This window comes from Dendropsophus ebraccatus, chromosome 4 (genome assembly GCF_027789765.1).
Source record: "Dendropsophus ebraccatus isolate aDenEbr1 chromosome 4, aDenEbr1.pat, whole genome shotgun sequence".
Classification (NCBI taxonomy): domain Eukaryota; kingdom Metazoa; phylum Chordata; class Amphibia; order Anura; family Hylidae; genus Dendropsophus; species Dendropsophus ebraccatus.
This window is the reverse complement of record NC_091457.1, coordinates 45,569,866-45,580,337: the sequence shown is the minus strand read 5'-3', so window position 1 is coordinate 45,580,337 and position 10,472 is coordinate 45,569,866.

Sequence of the window (10,472 nt, the reverse complement as noted above, 5' to 3'; positions counted from 1 at the left end):
GAAGAACAGAGAACAGGGGAGGGGAAAAACTGTTTCACATATATATATGTCTGTTATAACCAAGTGTATGCACTGAGAGCCTTCCTGTAGACTGAGAAAGTCTGCTACAGATAACTCAGCCCTTAAGTGTACAGAGCAATTTATTACTCCACAGACTTAATGTTCTAAGATATCCCACCGCTGCCACCAATTTGTCACGATCCCCGTGACTTAGGTTCTGGCTAGTAGGCAACCGGGCTCACCTCGGACCGTCTTGGATCAGCTACCAACCGGAACCTAACACCCAGTTACACGTTTTCTGCTGCCACCACACGTCACAATAAGGCTGACGTGACACCTTACCCTTATGCACACCTAAGGCAACTACAAATTACGTCTATCACAATCTTATGGTAATCACTTACCCCTGGTAACGTTTTACTTCAGAGACATAGGGCCTTTTTAGAACACAGGAAAGCTCTTATTAAAGTGAAATTTAATATCAAATAAAAAAGGACAGTGCATACAGTACAGGTCACAATAAAAAAAGAGATGGTACAAAATAAACAGACACATACACACACAGTAAAAACAGTTCTTAAAATAAAAAGGAGAAAACCAGAACCTACTTTGCTATCGGGCTGTTTGGAACTGGAACGCTATGGGGATTAGCAGGAACGGCGGGCCAACACACTCATAACAAGTTCCCCAAGTGTTGAACACTCTCCCATCATACTCCCTGCCTTATCAAGCATGGTGAGAGCAGTTGTCTCCCTCCCTCCTCTGACCTCACAGGGGGGTGACAGGGACTATGCTAATGAGCTAATGGTCCATCTTTTATGACCGGAGACGCTTGCCTGAAGATTTTCAAATCCTCATAACTTGGCAGGCGCGTTTCCGATAAGCATTCCAGGGGCATCAAACTACGGGGCATCACCTGCCGGTCACGGGCATACCAACCATGGGTCTGGTGTGTACCCGATTAGGGGAGTTACAGGTTTCCCTGGGTTCCCCTAGAGCCACTTTCTTGCTTTTACAATGGTGGGTCCCTCTCCCTACCCTGCTGACCTGTAGCGAATCTCACCTCTGGAATATGACAGCTTGTCATCTTTCTGAAGGGGTCAAATTTCTCCATAGATGTCTACAGTGACCTCTGATTGTCTCCTGCGTGAACTCTGGATGCATATTGCAGCCAGACCCCTTGTCATAAAGCCATTACGCCATGAGGACGTTTTATTGCGCCCCCAGTCTGGTAAGAGATAAGCGAACCTGTTAATATCCAGGACTCTCACTATATGGCCCCAATCCATCTAGCCATGACATCTAGTGCCCAAAGGAAAACAGGACACCAGCTTCAAAAAGAAACAAAAAAAAGTGTGTGTGTGGGGGGGGGGGGGGGGGAGGAGCTTTGCCAAATATGAGTGATCAGGGATATTTTATTCAAGATCGTGAATATATATTGATCATCCTCACGTAGTGTTAATCACAGTACTTCTTGGCTACACAACAGATTTTTATGCCCTGGAAGAACACAATAATAATTCCTATGGAATCACAGCAAGCAGTGATCTTGAGAACTGTAAAGTAGTAACATAAAATGTATATCTTTCATTATGCCATCAATAACATTTATTTGTTGAAATCAAGAATATCCATTAAAATAACACATACAGAATTATAATAATAAAGGGGTAAATATGGGTTCTAAGTTTACCAGTTTCTGTTTTATGTCTTTGTTGTTTGCCTTCCCTATGTTGAGTTGATTTATATTTTTGGATACATTTATTTTTAGAGTTGCCAGTAATATCCTCTATTCATTGCAATCTGCCTTTTCAGTTCTAAATGAGCACAAACGTGAATATTCTATAAATAAGAGTACAAAAAGAAATCAAAACCTTCAAGTTACATTTCACAGCTTTGTCATGCAGAGTATGAGGAACAAACAGCAACTACTGAAGCTTCCTGTGGAGTGTACCAGTTAGGAGGGTAAACAAGGGGCTCAGCAAACTGTTTAAGAACTCTTTGGGCTAAATACCCCTTGTGCCCCCAAATAGTAGTTACTAACACACTTATAGATGTGCCTCTATGGAAAACTACTAAGGTGGACTATGTCAACAGCACACCAAAAAAGGGTCAAAAGCCCAAGAACACACCTAAGTGGTTCCCATATTCTAAAATATAACTTTTAATCGTCTTTTATTAATAAAATGTCAAAGTAGTGTATACAGTATTTACACTACTATACACTACTATACACTACGTAGACATTTTTATTAGTGAAAGCTGATTAAAAGTTATATTTTAGAATATGGAAACCTCTTAGATGTGTTTTTTTGGGGCTTTTGGCCCTCTTTTGATGTAGTTAGGCACATCTCATCTGTGAAGCCCACACATAGTATTACACCCATTAATGCCCCCATGTAGCAGTTAGTCCTCTTTGTGTGGGTAGTCCCTCAGTAAGTAGTATCCCCCATGTAGGTAGTCACCCTAGATAGTTATACCTACACTAGGTATTATCCCCATGAAGGCAATGGCACCCCAGAAGTTAGTATCCCTCATGTAGCATCCCCTTTCTGCAGTATGTGGAAAAAAAATAACCATACTCACCTGGCTCCAGGGTAGTCCTAGCGCCTTCTCTTTCTCCCTGCTAAATGCTCAGTGACATCATTCAGAAGAGTACCTCTTGTAGGCATAAAGCTGTCTGTGTCCACAAGAGGCAGATCGCCACAAGAGGGAGGGCACCAACAATGCCTCTTCACTCTTCCAATCTGAATACATTTCAAAATACATTTAACTATAAGTGCTGCTGATACCAGCCCTGGCACCCAGCCAAGAATTTGTTGCATGGTCAGTAGAAAGTCCTAGAGATTTTCTTTTTCATTGCCTCCCACTTCAACTGACCTCATGGCCATGGGGAACTAAGGCAAATAGTAACTTGTGAATGAATTCATACGTTTATCAAAATCACCAAGCTAGTTTTCAGCCTGTTGTGTATGTATAATGATAGTTCATTAGCATAGTAGGGTTTATATATATCCTATCTCCTGCTTCAGGGAATAATAAAGAATTTCCTCTACAATGATGTCTTTCATAGCTGCCAGCAGATTGACTTCTTGTCTGCGAGGAGCCAGATATACCTTGCCAACAGATTTTTCTGCCAACCACATCACGCCAAAGGGGTTCAAACCTACATAAAAAGTCATTTTTAGCAGTAAAAAAAAAAATCTGTCTTAAATAAGAGAATTCACAGAAATGTATTTAACCCTATCAGACAGCAGCTATCAACTGTGTACTATCATTGGGCATTAATGTGGAGTTAAAAGACCCCACTTACAAGGTTATAAGAAAAACATAAAACTGAGTCTCTATGGCTTTGTCTGTTATTGCAGCTCTTCTCCAATTTATTCAATCAGTTTATTCATATATAAGTAGTGATGTCAATGAATTGTTATAGTCTATTGTTAATTGAGGGGATATTGTGTTTGGTAATAGTAGGAGTCTAACTTAGCAAAAAGTGTGAGAAAGTTAGGAGCAGCCAGCCCCTGCAAAACGTTCACTATGCCCAGCTAACCCAGTATTCTCAGAGAAAATCAAGAGGAGCAAGAGACCAAAGGAATACGTTTTCCAGCCAGTGAAGATAAATTGCAAAAGTGTGTCTCAGTGCATTCTAGGGGTCTTGGGTCAGGCCTAGTCAGGGACAGTTTTAGACTAGGTGTGGCCCTGAGCAAAGTTGAATGTTGGGCGCCAAATGCTAAAATAATATATTATATAATATTTTTTTGCAGAAATCAATAGTCCAGGCGATTTCAAGAAACTTTGTAATTGGGTTTATTATGCAAAATGCCATCATCTGCATTTAAAAAGTCTTTTCCCAGGTCACCTTTTCCTTTCCTTTCTGTCATCCACTGCTCAGAATCAGGAAATCTCAACTGTTTTACATTAGTTGCATCCTGTCTGTGCTATGGAGAGTGATAGGGTAGGAGGGAGATTAGTCGGCAGCAAACAGCAAAGAACAAAGGATCACACCACAGGGAGCCGCTGAAAGCCCCTATTCAGAAGTCAGAGAGGTCAGTGCTGATGTCAGAGGAGAGAGCCTGGTGATGTAGCTGTAAATTAACTCTTTGTTGTCCTGTTTTGGTGCCTCATCTCTCTCCTCTCCATAGAGAATAATGAAGACAGGGGGAAAGCTTTTAACTGCTTTTTCATGATAAAAATGCATTTTCCGGTTAATAAACCCAATTACAAAGTTTCTTAAAATCACCTTGATTTGCAAAAAAAATTTATGACAGTGACACTGTAAGGTCCCTATACACTTTACACTTTTGTTGATGGTACATGCTGCTCGTGGCAGTTTTGGCAGTCAGTATAAGGTGTATGGGGCTCTCTGGAAAGTCCCCTGTCACATATGTCAGTGGACACACGGGTCAGGTGTGATGGAAAATCACTGCTGAACCCAGGAGCGTAACTAGTAATGGCTGGGCCCCATAGCAAACTTTTGATTAGGCTTACTAACCACTAAGTCTACTCATAACTGAAAGCACTCGTCAGGAGTGCTTGTGGTTAAAGGGACACTTGCAGAACCAGGGTGGCCTGTTTAGCCACCTAATGTTGCAGATGATGACAGCTCAGGGGGCCCAGTGTACTGTGGGAGTGTACTGATGCAGCGGCCCCCATACTGTAGCAGACGTAATCGCAGCTACAGTGGTAGTTACGCCCCTTGCTCAACCTTTGTGTTGTTGGAGAGATGAGCCACTGGCCCCTCCTCAAAGAGAACACAGGAACACTCGGTCATGTTGAACATTCTTGTGCATAGATAGGACGGGGCCGGACAGGAAAGATAACTGTCAGCAGGATTGTTCAGCCAGCAGTTATTAAAGGTATATGGTTACCTTTAATAATATTCAGTCAGTTCAGAGGGGGGTCGTAAAAGGCTAACAAACAAAAACTACTTTTATGCATTGTTTTTAAAATATATCGCTATATCTGGACCAAATATTATCCCCACACAACATTAAATGTTGCCTCCACACTGTTACTGAAGAAAATGCACTAAAGACCAATAAAACCACCACTCCATGATCACCACATAATGGCTCAAAAACACACTATGTACAGACAAAATTACTGCCATAGAGTGACCACCGCATAATGACTGAATACCATCGTATTGTTCCGGAATAAAACACAATATATACAGATCAATATTACCACCATAGAGTGACCATATAATGGTAAATACCTGATTTATGTATGAGCTTCCCAGACCGTGTAAGTGATTACATTACAGTAAGAATTGTACCCATGTTATCATTTGTGGGAGTCAGGTATATTATACAGCTGACATCTTACTCTAATGGGGTTGTATAGATGTAAACAGGGCCGATTCTGGGGTCTCCACCGCCTGAGGCAAACCGCAGGTGGCCGCCCCCTCACTAGCTACCGACCCCCCCCCCCCCAGACCACAACGCGTACCCGGCACCCCCGTATACAAAGAACACCCCCCCTCGCACGCGCTCCAGCTCTGCATCCGCTCACCTGTCCTGCCGCAGCACTCCCGCCGCCAACGCTCACCGCTCTCGCCCCCTGCAGGGCCGCAGAATCTGCCGCCTGAGGCGGAATACTCATTCCGCCTCATGGCAGAAGCGGCCCTGGATGTAAATGTCACCATGAGCAGCAATTACTGACAATTTATATGGAGAATGGTTGCTGTTGTTCCAGAGTCCTTGGCAAAATTGTCTTAGGGGCGTCATACTCTATTCATGGGACCTCTGGTCTCAGTGATCATGTGCAGCAAATACATATGACTACTGAGGCCAGTGAATGGCGGCAGCGGTCCTATGCACAGTCTATGGTGACTCCACCTGAACACTTCTGCTGGGGTTAGTGGAGTCAGCAGTGCCGCTATATATATTGCATTTGGCACGGTGCAATGACTTTCACATGTAAATACAGCCTTAAGATAAAAACAGGCATGTAGGCTAGAGCACTGGAGAGGAAAAGAGAATGCATGTGCAATGTCCCAGAGCAGGTGTGCCATTGCTGTTCTGTATTAATATGTTGGTCGGTATTACCAAGCATGTATTCTGGGCTAAAGGTGAAGTATTACAGTAGATGTCACACAGTGTTTTAACTGTTGCCAGGCACAGCTGTAGGTAAAGTACTAAGGGTTAACTGTGTATGTGACCAAAGTCATGCATTTTCTAATGTTTTGCCAACCGCTCAGAGGTGGCTGAGATCTAATCCCTGGCAAGGATACCTACCTCAAACCAGCACCTCCTCTGCTTCACTAGCCGATCAAAGGTCAGTCTTAGTGTCACTCTAAGTCTTCTCCACCAGTAAGCTTCCTGAGAGTTCTGGTCTAGTCAGAATAGGAGCCAGAAAATTCCCTACTGAGACATCCCAGGGCCTGGAGGCCAGGACCCACCTATGGGGCACTACCCTGAGTCAGAGGGTGCATTTAGATCCTTCTTTTACAGCACTCCTGAAATCTAGCTATGTTGGGCTAGTAAACCTGAGGTGAGGCTGCTGTAGATGGGGACCAAGGACTTATTCTTCTCTTCAAGTGCCCTGAAAACTTCAACAGGAGCCCCAGAACATCAGCAGTTTTCCAAGTAACTCTCGGCTGGGTAACTCTGCTGCAAATTCGTGGGAACTCAGGTATTCCCAACACCTACCTTACCCACAAAGCGGGCCTGTGTTCCTGGATTTGAGCCACTCTGTGCCCTCACGTATATCGCCACTGACACAAGGTGGTGTGAGCCCTATACAGCTGAGTACCTAGTGCCTTGATAGGTCCTTCCTTAAGGTAGCCCACTGTATCTCAAGTTAAGACAAGTCTATTCAAGTAGCAAGAGACTCCATTCAAAGAAAATTATCCTTCAGTATACCTGCTAAGCACAATAATTTAACTATCTCAAGTCTACCTGTTAAAAAGATAGTGATTGAGCTAAGGTATCTTCAGTACACCTGCTAAAGCAGTGGGTAAAGTATATCCAAAGTATAAAGGGAATCTCAGTCAGCCAACTGTTAAGATATTTACATATAATTAATCAAATATTAACACACAATTTAAAGGAACATAAAACACTAAACTGGATAGGTGATAAATTTTCAATATCCCAGCTATGTTTCTTGATATAAAAATACAGCTGTATTTTGATAAATATGGCTGTAAACAATGATCATGATCATTCATTACCTTTGTTATTATCAAAATATTGCACTAATGTGTTGTATCCCACCACTGGTGCTGTCTGGGGCACCTGAGCAGTCTTTCAGGTTCACAAGTAGGACATGTAGTACTGTGTTTTCCCCACTAGGTGTCACCACTGTCTGGTCTCACCTGTTGCACAATTGAAGTCACCAATGATTAATTGTGTTTTATACCATGTGTTGTCTTGCTGACCAATCATAGGTGCTTTTAGCCCCTGTAGGAGGAGTTAGTTCCTGGTGGGAGGAAGTTAGGAGTTAGTAGTTGGAGGTCCAAGCAGACAGATGTGTGAGAGACTACCTCCTTACAAAGTTTTCCTACTAGACAATACAGCAGCTATGCAGTGCTAAGCTCACCTTAGAGGAGAGAAGCCACCCAGGAATAACTCTTGCCCACGCCAAAAAAACTCCCTAAGCAGTGCAGACCAGTATCCTGAAGCAAGATGCACTGACCCCAGTAGGACAAAGCTACCATGCAAGGTCTACATATCCTACTGCGCAGTGCAGGACGACTGGAAAACCTCGGAAGTCTGTTCAACCCAGATAACCGATGACTGGGGCTCGACTTACCCACCTAAGACGGGTATCTCGCAATATGGGGGAATAAGGTGGTTCAGAGCCACAACTGGCATCCGTGAGTACAATTATCTTCTTATTTCTCTAGCTATACATCTGTTACGGCAGAGCACATTCACTACATTAGGCAGGGCTCCTCTGGCAACTCCTCTCTTCTTCTCTCTACTACAAAGCACTTTCTACTCCCACAAGCATCGGTTACTTCTGTGTCAGCAGTGTCAAGATTTGCACTACTGTATCACATGTACTGTTAAATCTTAAATCTTACTACAGTAAAGTGTTATATTTTTGACTAAACGCACTGGACTCCGGTCTACTCTGTCAGCACCTGCACCTACACACACCACTGTATACTTGGGTTATTTCCCCTTTCTGTGAGTGGCGGTACCAACAACCCAGGAAGGTCTGCTACCACTCTAGACTGCGGTGAAAAGTGCCCAAGTGACCCTAAACACTCCCAAAGGTTACCTACCATTGGGAACAGCAATCCAGCCAAAGCAGGTTACCGCATCACAACACAACGGCAGAGGCCAGTCACCACAAACGCAGTATTTCGATTTTGCAATTGTGAAATATAAATATTTAATTATATATAAATAAGAGCAGACCCAATTTTTCAAACCAAGAGGATAAAAGTCAGCTCAGCCAAATAATGACTGACTGAGACTGGACAGCACTCAGGTAAGTGATTGGCTGAATGGACTACCTTGAGACAAGAATGACAGCTTACTTAACCAATTAATGGCTGTGGTGCTGTCCTGTCTTAGTCAGTGATTGGCTGAGAGAAATTTTGGTGGCTGTGGGGGACACTGGAGACCGGAGAAGGAGGACACAGTGGGAGCTTAGACAGGTACATATAGATGAGCAAATATTTTGAACTGCACTAAAACAGCTAAACACCAAAAGTTTCAGTTTGGACAAACCTGAACTTTATACCAGAGATCTGCGAACCTGCAGCACCGAACTTTTGAAAAGTTTGCTCATCTCTAAATATATTACATAATGCAAATATACAAATACAATAAGATTTTACTGTATATTAACTTTTGGATATAGTAGGTTCCATTTATAGAGGTTCAGAATTGGAACATTTTAACTTTTTAGTTACATATATTTCTTGATTCACTTTGTTCTACTTAGTTCTACTTCATGTCTTGGTAGCAGTTTTACAAGATGGAATATTTAGTAAAATTGATTTTGTGTCACCTTCCTTCTCAATCAGCTGAGTTATTGTAGTGATGGTACAGTAACAGAGAACATCGGTATCAATACTGTACAAGCATATCCAAAAAGAGAGAATAATTATTCAGATGATATTTTCCCTTGGAGAGCCGGTCAGCTATTAGTGATACAGGTCAATATTCCACTAGGAAAATGAAATGTCTGCAAATTGATCATTGAGTTGAAAAATGTCTTACATGAGATAGTAACTGGGCACTAAGGCATAACAGCAAAGCATCAGCTTGTACATAATGGTACAGTGTCAGCAGCAAGGTGGCTTCATCCACATCATAATGTCTTTCTATAATGGAAGGATTTTGTTATTGCCTTAGAAATGATCCATAAGGAGACTGAAGAAGGTAAAGACGTATACTACAGGTGATTATAACTAAGGAGCCATGTAAAAGAACAGCAGAAGGATGAAATATACTCTTAAGGGTAGCTTCATACGTACCGGATCCACAGCGGATTTCACGCTGCAAGTTTGCAGCTAAATTTTTTAACCCCCCCCCCCATACAGCGTCGCGGATGTGTGTAAGGCTCCCAGCTCCCCTCGCTCCCCATCAGTCAATCAGTGCACTGATTGGCTGATGGGGAGCCAGGAGCCTCACACACAGCCACAGCGCCGAGTAGGTTATGTATGCTCCAGGCCGGGGGCTTCGGGCTGCGGCAGCAGGCGGCGGGGGGGTTAAAGGGGCTGGGTTACATATCCGCAGTGGAATGAAAATTCCGTTGTGGATATGTAACCCCATAGACCTTCACACTACATGGATTCGCAGCAGATTTCGCTGCAAACTCGAAGCGCGAAATCCGTTGCGAATCCGGTACGTGCAGGGGCGTAGCTAATGTCTCCTGGGCCCTGATGCGAGAGGTCAACTTGCCCCCCCCCCCTTCACGGCCAAGTGATGCTACTGGTATATATACACTCACCGGCCACTTTATTAGGTACACCATGCTAGTAATGGGTTGGACCCCCTTTTGCCTTCAGAACTGCCTCAATTCTTCGTGGCATAGATACAACAAGGTGCTGGAAGCATTCCTCAGAGATTTTGGTCCATATTGACATGATGGCATCACACAGTTGCCGCAGATTTGTCGGCTGCACATCCATGATGTGAATCTTCCGTTCCACCACATCCCAAAGATGCTCTATTGGATTGAGATCTGGTGACTGTGGAGGCCATTGGAGTACAGTGAACTCATTGTCATGTTCAAGAAACCAGTCTGAGATGATTCTAGCTTTATGACATGGCGCATTATCCTGCTGAAAGTAGCCATCAGATGTTGGGTACATTGTGGTCATAAAGGGATAGACATGTCAGCAACAATAATCAGGTAGGCTGTGGCGTTGCAACAATGCTCAATTGGTACCAAGGGGCCCAAAGACTGCCAAGAAAATATTCCCCACACCATGACACCACCACCACCAGCCTGAACCGTTGATACAAGGCAGGATGGATCCATGTTTTCATGTTGTTGACGCCAAA